Here is a 13,279-nt window from a genome sequence, read left to right as displayed (position 1 = left end):
CCGCAGCTTGTCACATTGGTTCAACAAAACTGCCAATTCAGTGGAAGCCCACAGAAGGATCCAAATTTGTTTATTTCCAACTTTTTACAAATTTGTGATACGGTCAAGACAAATGGCGTCTCGGCTGAAGTCTATCGTCTGTTTCTCTTCCCTTTTGCTGTAAGGGATTGGGCTAAGCAGTGGTTAGAAAATCAGCGGAAGGAGAGTATAGCTACATGGAGGATTTGGTCACTAAGTTTCTAAACAAATTCTTCCCACCTCAGAGGCTCACCAAGCTCAAAAATGATGTTAAGACCTTCAGACAGCAAAAAGGAGAATCCCTATATGAAGCTTGGGAGAGGTTTAAAGAGATGCTCAGAAAATGCCCTGATGATATGTTTGCTAACTGGGTCCAGCTTTAAATTTTTTATGATGGGATCACCCTCACCTCATGGATAGCACTGGACACTTCGGCTGGAGGATCTTTGTTTATGAAGAAAACTACTAAAGAAGCACAAGAATTGATTGAGATGGTGGCCAATAATCAATATCTCTACTCATCTAAAAGATCATCAAAGAAAGGAGTTAAAGAGTTAGGTGCTTTGGATATACTCTTAGCTTAGAATAAAATTATGTCCCAGCAAATAAATACAATTACTCAGCTCCTAAGAGGAATACAAGTGTCGGCAGTGAGCTCTCAAGAGAATTCCTATGGTGTAAGTAATGGATTCTCTCAAAGTGAAGGCATAGAGTATTATGGACAATCGTCTCTAAGTGAATTACATGGACAACCCCTCAAGATACCCTCAGAATGACCCTTACTCCAACACCTTCAATCCAGGATGGAGGAACCACCCAAATTTTGGATGAAAAAACCAGAACCAAAGACCTACCTCGTTTAACAACACCCACCAACCCCATCAATTCAATAACACCCAACAGAATACCTTCAGCTATCACAACACCAGTAACCCTTCTTTGAATTATTCCCATCAATCACTATCCAACTCACAACCAGCCCAGCAAAATATCCAAAGGCTTTCTAATCTTGAGCTTGTCCTAGAAAAATTATCTTAAAGCACGCTAGCATTCATGGAAGAAACCAGAAGCTTTAAGGAGGAAACGAGAACTAATTTCAAGAATTAAGATACTTCAATTAGGAATTTAGAGGTGCAAATAGGCCAGATTACTCAACAATTGGAAAAGGCCACAAATGTACTTCCCAGTGACACCGTTGCAAATCCACGGGAGGAGTGCAAAGCTATTTACATGAGAAGTGAAAAGGTGGTAGGAGATGAAAAGAAGGAAGAAACCAAGAAGGTTCACTATTGGGGTAAGAAAGGAAGCTCCAGAGGATATTAATCTTCAAGAAGAACATGTACAGCCTACTCTCCAGCAACCTATTCAAGCCACATAAACCCTACCAAAAGAGAGAATCCCAGTGCCTGAGTACGTACCAAGAATTCCATATCCTCAAAGGCTCCAAAGGGAAAATACGTAGAAGCAATATTCTAAATTCTTGAAGATATTCAAGACTTTGCACATCAACATCCCATTCATAGAAGCTTTTGAAAAAATTCCCTTATATGCCAAATGTGTGAAGGATTTGTTGTCCGGGAAGAAATCCTTAAAGGGAGGCCAAACAGTGGTGATGACCAAGGAGTGCAGTGCCATTATTCAAAGAAACTTGCCAACAAAGAAGAAAGATCCAGGGAGTTTTCAAATTCCTTTCACTATTGGCAATACTACCTTTAACAGAGCTTTATGTGATTTAGGGGCAAGTATTAATCTAATACATTTATCTGTGATGAAGAGGTTACAAATTCAAGAGTTGAAACCCACCAAAATAGTTCTACAAATGATAGACAAATCAATCAAGCATGCACATGGAGTGGTTGAAAATGTCTTGGTCAAAGTGGAAAAATTCTTTCTTCCAGTGGATTTTGTCATTCTTGATACGGAGGAAGATGAGCATGCCTCAATCATTCTAGGAAGATCTTTCTTAGCAACTGGAAGAGCCCTTATTGATGTTGAAAAGGGTGAGTTAATGCTGAGGGTGCATGATGAATATCAAGTCTTTCATGTTTTCAAAACTAAGCATCATTCAAGTGATCAAGAGGATTTTATGAAGGTTGAAGCCAAGGATCTAAACTTGCAAGAAGAACCTAATGAATCACTTCCAAAGATCCTACCTTCATGCCCAAGCAAAATAGAAGAAAAGAAGGAGGTAGGGGAAGCTGGAAATTCAATTGAAATTAACAAGAGCTTGCAACTGAAGCCTCCCTTTGCAATCAACAAACCTCCTGACACCAACCTTAAGTTTGGTGTTGGGTGTACATCAAATACAGCGGAGGCCCCAAAGAAGAAAGTTTCTAGAGGGTGGAGGAACAAGAAGATTCCTACTGAAGACTTTTTACCCGGAGACAAAGTAGTTCTATCTCATCACCCACTATTGCCATACACAGTGAGTAGAGTTCTCTCCTTTGAGCATCTTGAGCTAACATATGATGACATAGGAAGGAAATTAAAGGTGAGAGGGGAAAGAGGTGAAGCACTATCAACCTCAACCTTAGCAAGGAATAACCGTCAAGCTAGTGATGTTAAAGAAGCGCTTGTTGGGAGGCAACCCAACATTTGGTATCTCTTTTCATTCGCATATTTTTGTTTTTCTTTACTGAATTCTTAGCAATTATCTGTTTTACATTATGCATAAACACTAAAAAGAAGTTTGGTGCAAGAGATTCAACTATAGACACATGATTTCCCATTAAGTTTGTATTGGTGATGCCCCTAACGTTGTACGCGAAGGCACTGCATACTACGCCAAAGAGGAGTTGTACGTACGCATGCATGCGTGTGTACGCAAAGCTAGGAATTTTGGGAAAGTGTGCATACGCACAAGCCTGTGCGCATACACAGAAAGCCCTCACGTACAACGTGGGAACTTCACGTATAATGTGAAAAAGGGGCTCGCTCCTAGGATTCTAATTTTGGTAAAGTGTGCGTAGGCATAGAAATTTTTCCACTATAACATGGAGGATCTCACTTACTGCGTAAAAGCTAAAGGTTTAATTTTATGCAAGTGTGCGTATGCACACACCTCTGTGTATGCACAAAAAGCAATTCACGCATAATGTGAATTTTCTCACGTATAACATGACAGTGGTAACTTGTTTCAGGGAACAAATTTAAAATCACATATAACGTGAACTATGTCAAGTAGTACTTTAAGGCATAAAATCATAGCTACTTCTTTCACTTAGCCCTACTGTACCATGTTCCACCTGAGCCACCATCCAATCCTCATATCTACACGTACGCTTGTGCTTAAGATCATTATTCTCACACCACATCCAAACCTAAGTTTGGTGTGGTGGTATTCATGCATGCAAGATAAAGGGCTACACCTCACTCTCTTCCTACTGCATCTCATGCATAAGTCCTTCATTCTATTTCATCTTATCATACTTCTTTATCTGGTGTTTCATAATTTTTTTCCAACAATAACTATCGCTTAAGCTTGTTTGTAGATGCAGTATTTGTAACTACTCAGGAATTTAGGAAATCTTGACAAGCTCCATCATCAAGACTATTGTTCCTATCAGGGTTGCATATATGTTCATGGAGTAAGTTTGGTGTGCTACACCAAATTCATATACCACTGGATACTTGGCCTAGTTCACATAGATGGCACCACACCAAGTTTGGTGTTGCCACATTCACCATGTAAACACAGTAACAGCCTCATTATCTTATTTTATTTGGGCTTACTTTTCATTATGTTATGATTTGGATTCTTTTAATTGAATAAGCATATGCATTAATTGAATTATTTCACTTGATAAACCTGCTCCATCACCATTATTTTTTCTTTTCTTTGATGCTTGAGGACAAGCAATTGTTCTAAGTTTGGTGTTAGAGGCTATGCTCTACATAGCCTAAAAGTTGATGAAGAAGATGATGATGAAAAGAAAGATAGTGAGAATTAAGGTTGTTTCTCTCTTTTTTAATAATATGCATGCGTATCAATTTTTTTTATCTTATATAATGCATTTAAGGCTTCTAATGGTCAAGTACATATTTTCACTTGTACATCACAACCCACAATTATAATTGTTCTTGCTTCTGAATATGAGTAATTAATCATGTGTTGAGAGGTTTAATAAAAGAATAGGGAATGATCATAAAAGAGCATGAAAATTTGAGTTTGGGAAACCAAATGAACTAAAAGTGTTCAACATTATTTGAGCCACATTGCTTGAAGCTTTAGTCTAGAGGACTATTATGGAATCTTTATATTTGATAAAACCTTGAAGAACCAACAATATAAGAGATAATAAGCAAGAAAAATGGGTTATAAGGGAAACCAAAGGCTCTGAGTACCATTGACTAAGGAAACTGAAAGAAAATAAGCTCAAATAGCATCCTATTCAAGTGCTTATGGTGCTTATATATCAAGCTAAAGGGATGAAGAACAAAGCATTTAGAAGTCACGGTTAGACTCATGGTGCAAAGCACTCCTCTAAAATGAGAAATCCAAAGGCTCTGAGCACCAATGGTGGGGAAGAATGAAAAGAAAAAATAAGCTCAAAGAGCTCCCCAACTATGTGCTTGTGGTATTTGTGTATCAAGCCAAAAGTTTGAAAACAAAATAATTAGAGTCACGGCTAGGCTCAAGGTGCAAAGCACCCAATGAACTTAAATGAGGGAAAGATAGTAAACAAGCTTGCTTCAAGGTGATGATTCAAGAAAGCGTTCCATAATCTAATCTAGATAGAAGCCTTGAAAGATTTTAGTCAATTGTATTGAACTGTGCATAAGTGAAACGGTTGTCCAGAATCATTTAGATTGCAATCTTTTATTCCTGTATCATAAGGTTAAGAATTTTTTATTAAGCCATGATTCTTTGGTCGCTTGAGGACAAGCAAGGTTTTAAGTTTGGTGTTGTGATGCATGCGCATCTTTAGTGTTTTTTCCTCTTGTTTTCAAGTGATTTATTGAGAATTTATGCTAATTAATCAAGGAATTTGAGATTTGAATGAATATTACTTTGATTAGTTGAATTGATTGATTACAAGAAGCTTCAGAAGAAAAACACAAAGAAACAGAATGGAAAGCATGCATACAGAGGGCTTTCTGGAAAAGAATAGAAGATGGAAACAGAAAGCCCCCTAGAACAGAAAGCTCTGGAAAGCAAAAAAGGGATCTTGGGCGTTGTACGTAAACAAGAGGGAAAATACTACATGAAAGGAGAAAAAGGAAGTGTGCGTATGCACAACCTGTGCGTACGCACAACTGACTATTATTAAACATTTCACGTAGTACATAGGCAATTTCACGTACTACGCAGAAGATGCGCGTACACACATGCATGCATACTGGTGCACGAAATTGTGATCACACTTTTCACAACTCCGCACAACTAACCAGCAAGTGCACTGGGTCATCCAAGTAATACCTTACGTGAGTAAGGGTCGATCCCACGGAGATTGTCGGCTTGAAGCAAGCTATGGTTATCTTATAAATCTTAGTCAGGAGATTAATAATAAAATGATTTTATTTATGAAAAGTAAATAACATAAAATAGATGGTACTTGTGATTCAATAATAAGGAACAGGTTGAGGTTCCGGAGATGCTCTGTCGTCTGAATCTCTGCATTCCTACTGTCTTCTTCTCCAAACATGCATGGCTTCCTTCAATGGCAAGCTGTATGATCCTCTCGGATGATATGGAAAGCCCAAGATGTCTACTTTCCAACGCAATTTAGAGAGCGCCAATTGGGCTTCTGTAGCTCCAAAAAATCCATTTCGAGTGCAGGAGGGTCAGAATCCAACAGCATCTGTAGTCCTTTCTCAGCCTCTGAATCAGATTTTTGCTCAGGTCCCTCAATTTCAGCCAGAAAATATCTGAAATTATAGAAAAACATACAAACTCATAGTAAAGCACAGAAATGTGATTTTTGAATAAAAACTAATAAAAATATAATAAGAAGTAACTAAATATACTAAAAACTACCTAAAAAACAATGCCAAAAAGGGTATAAATTATCCGCTCATCACATACGCACAGGTTGGATTTCAAGTAATACGTGGAGTTTCTCACGTACTACGTTAGATCAAGCATCTTAAGGAAATTGGCTCACGTACAATGGAGCTACTTCTCGTTGTACGTGAGCCCATAAATGAAACTCCAGTATCACTCTCTCAAGTCACGTATAACGTCGAACAACCCACGTATTACGTGGGCCTCACTGCCCCTTCCAAAACCTCAATTTAAGATTTTCTGTTCTTCAAAATTTTAACTCTTGCGGATCATTCACAATTAATGCTAACAGTTATTAAAGATCACAAGCAATCAAGAAAGATATCTTCTCAGTGGAGAATAATTTGAAAAAGATTTTATTCTGTTTTAGATTTTAATTTTTTTTTTAAATTTTAATTTGATTCAACTTTAGCTGAAATTAAAAAGAAAGATAAGATAACAAAATTTTAAAAATCAAAGAAAAAGATAAGATAAAGATTAAAGATAAAAATATAAACAAAAAAATTAAATTAAATGAAAAGATAACAATGAGACACCAAACTTAAAAATTTTGAAATTAAACAACAAGAATTTTAAAAAATTAAAAGGAAAAATACTAAAAGACACCAAACTTAAAAATTTTGAAATCAAAGACACTAATTTTCGAAAAATTAAAAAGAAAAAACACTAAAGGAGACCAAACTTAAAGATTTTGAAACCAAATAAGGAAAAACACAAAGAAAAATTCGAACACAAAGAAAGAAAAACAAGAACAATTTTCAAAGATTCAAGAAAAGAAACAAAAACCAAAGGGACACCAAACTTAAGACTTGACACAAGACTCAAACAAAAGAAAAAGATGACTAAAGATAAATTTTTGAAAAAGATTTTTTATTTAAAAAGTTTTCAAAAATTAACAAGAAAAGAAATTAAAAGAAAACTAGTAAAAAGTACCTGTTCTAAGGAGCAAGACAACCGTTAGTTTGTCAATCTCGAACAATCCCCAGCAACGGTACAAAAAACTTGGTGCGCAAAAATAAAACTCGCACAACTGAACCGACAAGTGTACCAGGTCGTCCAAGTAATATCTCAGGTAAGTGAGGATCGATTCCACGAGGATTGCCGGATTGAGCAAGCAGTGGTTATCATGCAGATCTTAGTCAGGCGAATAGAAAGTTGATTGTTGTTGTTGTAGGCGCATAAACAAAATAATGACGAAAGCAATAAAGAATTGATGTAGAAACAATAGTAAGAAATCAGTTAAGGCCTCGGAGATGCTTGTTCTTCCGGATTAGTACTTCTTACTAACTACTTTAACAATGAGTGATTCATTCAATGGCAAGGCTATAAGTGATTAAGCCAGGGGTAGTGGTCATTAATTTCCTCTGATCTAAACCAAACGCCCGAACAGGTCGGTCAATCTGGACGAGGGTGAAGCTTACGCAATTCAATCTCTGATGATCCTACTCAAAACGCTACAAACAAGGTCAAATCTTCTGGATCAGAGAATGAAGCTCTATGATTCTAGCCTTGACGCCACAGGGACCTCAATTACCCATGACTAACGAGATTTCATGTCACGTATCCCAATTAGCCCAAATAACTTGTTGGAACTTGTGATGTACTCTCAAGATGTAGCTCGATGCTATCTGGGTCAGGACTCGTAAAGAACTTATGTAGAATAAGGGGTCATACTTTCGTTTCACCTCAGCATAAAGATGAAGAGCGAGAATACATCATAGAATTGAATCAAACATATATTAAAGTAGAAAAGTAATGATATCAATCCATAGGAATGAGCAAAGCTCCTATCCTTAACTTAGGAGGTTTAGTTGCTCATGTTTTACAAAGAAGGTGCAAAGTACTATGTCTGTGCTTCTCCCCTCCTAGGAGACATAATCCTCAAGAGGAAGGAAGTTCCTTATTTATAGTAAATAGTAGACCTAAAAGATGTTAATTTAAATTTAAAAGTTACAAAAATATGACTAAGTAAGCTAAGGGGTGCTAAAATCCACTTTAGGGCCCATTTGGAGTGATTTGGGCTGAAGACTGGCATTCAACTTGGATTCTGGCACTGAACTTCGCTGGTCCTGCTCCCTGGCTGGCGTTGAACGCCAGTTTGGGCATTCAACTTGGGAGGTTGGTCCTGTTTGGGCGTTGAGGAGTAAGTTGGGCGTTCAACTCCCATTTTGGACAGTCCTTTCCAAAGAAAAGTATAGACTATTATCTATTGCTGGAAAGTCCTGGAAGTTGTCTTTCCAACACCGTTAAGAACGCATCAATTGGACCTCTATAGCTCCAGAAATGCTTATTTGAATGTTAGGAGGTCAGGACTTGACAGCATCTGCTATCCTTTCTTCAAAGTAGCATCCAAAATGTGAATTTTGCACTAAAACCTACTAAAACATAATAAAACTCAACAAAATATAACTAAAACACTAAGAAAATAGTACCAAAAAGGGTATAAAATATCCACTCATCAGCGAGTTAGTTAAGAATTAGAATTGACAAGTTTATTATTTAGACTAAAGATAAACTATCAATTCAAAGGGGCATATATTACTCGAGCAACATAGTTTCTGTGGTTGATGTGCAAAAACCGATCACAAATTGAAGGGCGTTAAGAGGGAGACTGTCGAAGGAGAAATCAAAGAAGAATTTTAAAATCCATGAAATTGGGCACGAACAGTTTTTTGGTGAATCTGGTGAGCAAGTGACGTGTCACAAAGTGATTGGGAATCAAGGTTGGAAATTCTTTCCAGAAACACACTCTAACAAACTCTCACATCCTAGTGACTTTTTGAGACGTTTGTCCTGAGTTAGTTTCTGTAGGATTTCTTCTCTTTCCTTCATCTTTACCAATTCTATATTTACATTCATATAATTTACTTTTTTTGCAAAGTTAATTTTATTTTTCTAGTACTTTAAATTCTTCATTTTTATCTTTGATACTTTTGAATTTCTATGAAAGTTCTTTATTTTTACTTTTGTAACACTTTAAGATCATGTGAAGTATTCTTTATGTTAAGTTATTTTTCTTTTTTGTTTTAAGTAAAGTTGATTCGTTTTATCTCATTAGTTTTTTTTTTTTTGTGACTTTTTATCTCATTAGTTATTTTTTGTAAAAGTTTTTTTTCTTTATTATTGACAAAATAAAGATTTTGATGCACATAAAACTGATATTCATAATGAGGAGTAGATTTCATTTTTAAATATTAAATTTCAAATCACTTGAATTATTCACAATCATCAAAATTATTTTGACATTTTAATTTGTTAATAATCCACATAAGAGTAATATATACCCACATCTAGGTTCTCTTACCTTTTTTCTACTCTTGGCCTCACTTCTCTGTACCTTTGATGAACTTATAGACTTATAGTCTTGTCTTTTGTATCTTCTATCTCTCCTTTTGAATCATTAGATTTTTCACTCTCCAAATTTTCTTTTTAATAAACCATATTTCACTTTGCTAGCAATGACTTTCCACCACTTTTAGAGAATTTTAACTTAGAAGCCGCCGTGTTTGGAATTTCTTTCTTATAAATTAAAATATTTTCATCATTAAAATATGAAAATTCTATGGCAAGTGATAAAATAGATATCGAATTTTGCTTCAACTTGCACATTTTAAATAGTTATTTAAATATTGTTAAGAAGAATCAGATTAAATGACCAAATTATTTGTTAAATATAAAAAAAATTATTTGTAAAATAACATAATACTTATTGTTTTTATCTTTAAAAATTATTTTTATTAACAATATAAATTTTTAGATACCATTTTAATTATGGATTTAGTTTTGATACACTGACACAGTTGTGCAATCACATCAATTTTTTTAGATAACTGTTTACACGGTCAATGTAAAAGATATTTATTTTTGTTGATATAGCATTACATAATTAGATGCACATGTAAAATTACTTTATACTAAAATATTACGTAATTAAATACACATGTAAAATTACTTTACTTTACACTGACAGTGTATCAAAATTAAATTCTTTAATTATTTACCCTACTTTTAGTAACGACTACTCCTTTTGGATCATACACACACACGATATATGACTCAGCTCGTAGACTCGTACGAGTTTACCTGTAATAAATTTTTTATAAAAAATATATATAATGTATAATATATATATATATATATATATATATATATATATATATATATATATATTTACTCAAATATAGGCATTCAAATTTAACAATTTTAACATCAAAACACATAATAAATTAACATAATACTATAATTATAACAAGTATTCTAGACCACACATTCAAATCCTTCACAAGTAAGCATCTAGTTCAACATAAAACACACAATCAAAGTTTCATATAACACAACCAAAAAACAAAAGAAAACAACAAAGCAACAATTAAATGTTCTAATAAAGTAAACGTCTAAAGCTGAAATCCTCCAATATCTTCATCTTCCATGGCATCAACATCATTATCTTTACCATCTTCATCAGAAACATCATTTCTTTCAGATTCAGGTTCGACACGGCCAACAAAATCATCATCATTCACATGTTCATCTTCTTCCTCCATTAAATTTTGTTGTGGATCCCCAATGAACTCATTCCCACCTCCCTCACCCATATTGAATTCATTACTATTCATACTCGGAATAGAAAATTCATTACTATTTGGATCATCATTAGTATTTTCATTTGTTGGTAAGTGAGAATGCTCAACACTTTCAACAAGATTCTCATTAACATCTTCAGTTATCCACTCATCATCAGAATGCACTGCATTAAATTCAAGTTTCGGAATTTTTCTAATTTGCTTGCCCTTTAATTTCAAATTATACATAACATACACTAAATCATTCATTTTCTTTTGATGCAACCGATTTCTTCTCTTTGTATGAACCTAAAAACATATAATACCATTAGTTAATAAATTATAAATATACAATAATTAAAATTGAAATAAATAAAGAATAGTTCTAGGAATCACCATTTCAAATGCACTCCAATTACGCTCACAACCAGATGAACTACAAGTTAAGCTTAGAACTTGGATAACAAACTTCTTTAATTCTAGACAACTATCTCTATAAAAGTCCCACAACTGCAGGTAGCATGGTCTTCCTACTACTTTTTGCAGTTTCATTGCCAAAGAAGCCTCTAGCATAATGAAAGTCAGGAAGTTGTAGACCAATCTTTTTTCTTTCTTCCTGGTTAGAAACCAATTTTTTCAAACAACTATATAGACCAATCTTAATGTCAGCATCATCAACCATGAAATTATGATCATAGTGATAATGATTAATGAGGATTAAAATAATACGCAGCAACATGCAATGGCCTATGGAATTGGCTTTTCCACCTTCCATCAATAATTTTCCATATAGGTTCATAACTAAAAATAACAATGCAAATGAATAAGAATTAAAAAATAAAATAGATAATTGAATATAATAAGAAAACATGGTAACATGATACATTGATAATCAAATATTAAAACCTTTAATTAGTCAAGATTACCTCTTTTTAACATAACTAAAGTTAGTCTTAATTATTTCTTTGGCTTTTCTCATACCTTTAAATATGAAACCCATGGCTGGTTTTTCATCTGAATCTACCAAGCGAAGGACTGTAATGAGAGGAACAGCAGCCAAGGTAGTGAACTCGTAGTTTTTACCTTGACTCGAAAAGTTAGTTCAAAATCGTAAGTCATTGAATCATAAGAGAGAACGTAAACATGACTCGTAAAATATAAAATTAAAATTATAAAAAATCTGATAACACAAATCTACAAGTCAAAAGTCACAATTCATAACAAAGCTCAATAACTAATTACTTTGTGCATTATACCATAATATAAAATTTTCAATCATCTTTCATAGAGTATCCCTTCACTTTGTAGCATAAGTATTTAGTTTCTGAAATTTTTTTTAGAAGCAATAGTATTTAATAGTAGCTGGTTTATCAGTATGTACAAAAATGATCATATGAGGACAAATTCCCAGAAAGGGAAAGATCTTGGACAAAAAATGAAAATTCAACACTGCACATCTCTGAGTACAAAATAAAATCATGTGATGGTGATAGTGTTTATGGCAAGTTTTCCTTGCTAAGGTAATGCATGATGAATCTTCATCTTATGTTGCTTCATATGGTTGAGTTTATTGCAATGCTTAATTAGATTAATTCATCATTAACTTTGAAGCTTAGTTGATGAACGCTTTGTTGCATAGTTCCAAAAGCAAGATAACAAACTCCCCATGCCTTCACGTGCTGCACTGCTTTTTCTTCTTTGTATAACTTTAATAAACTCATCAGCACTCAAGTTTCCATCCCGGTTAGCATAAAAAACATGAAAAATTATGTCAGCAACTGCATCTGTAATAGTGATGCCACATACCAGTGATGCTGCTCTCTGAAAATCAGATTTTGTCAACTCTCCACTAATTTTCCCATAGTTGAATATGGCTAGGGAGAAGAATTCCAACTGCTTGCACAATTCTGCAAAGGCTTCAAACTCTTGAAAAGTGATTTTTATGTTTCTGAGATACGAATCATCGTTCATTTTCTCCACCTTATCCAACAGTTTATTTATATGATTGATATCAGTAGCTGCAACCAAGGAAAGTGCGAAATCTTTGGCTGAAATTATTCCTTTTCTGTTGTAGTCATAGTAAGCAAACTATGTCCAATGCCATGATAATAAATTAACAATTCAAGTTTTCAGCTAAATAAAATTCAACAAAAAAATTTAACCTGCAAAGAAGTAAAGAACAGCTTTATCGTGACTTGTGAACACAAACCAGTAAAATGAACAATCACTGAACAAGGGAGGCGAACCAGATTTAAGGCTTATCTAAAATCACTAAACAGGGGAGGCGAAAAGCGTAGTAGGCAGCAACAACCAACCATGAACACCGATAGTCAATGACACAGAGCATCAGCAATACTAAGTCAGCAACCTTCCAATGCAGTCACAGTTGCAATCAGAGAGAGCCAGAAAGGCAGAGATACACTCACAGGGGCACCGCGACAAGCCTTAGGTGTCACAGTAACACAATTTTTCTTCTCCGATTTGGTGATTTTAGAATTCAGAGGGAGTTCAGAGTTTAGAGGGAGGAAAAGTGATAAATTGAATGAGGTGAAAATTGAAAAGACAGTTATAGATTAAGGAAAAATTGTTAGGCTAAACGATTCAAGAAGAATTTGTAGGGACATTTACCTTCTTCACTTCAGATTGGGCTCTAAGGTTTGAATTGGTTGCAATTTGGGACAAAAAACCCGCTTCT

At 34.6% G+C, this 13,279-nt stretch overlaps 1 non-coding gene across 1 annotated transcript; it reads right to left on the bottom strand.

Annotated features, from left to right (window-relative positions):
• Positions 1-272: 272 nt before the first annotated feature.
• Positions 273-376, bottom strand: LOC112787053 (small nucleolar RNA R71). The gene has a single exon (XR_003194490.1). It is a non-coding gene; the product is annotated as a small nucleolar RNA R71 (small nucleolar RNA).
• Between the last annotated feature and the right edge of the window lie 12,903 nt (positions 377-13,279).

The sequence above is a fragment of the Arachis hypogaea genome, chromosome 20 (genome assembly GCF_003086295.3).
Source record: "Arachis hypogaea cultivar Tifrunner chromosome 20, arahy.Tifrunner.gnm2.J5K5, whole genome shotgun sequence".
Lineage (NCBI taxonomy): Eukaryota > Viridiplantae > Streptophyta > Magnoliopsida > Fabales > Fabaceae > Arachis > Arachis hypogaea.
Note: the sequence above shows the minus strand (reverse complement) of the source record. Positions and strands in the feature narration are given on the sequence as shown.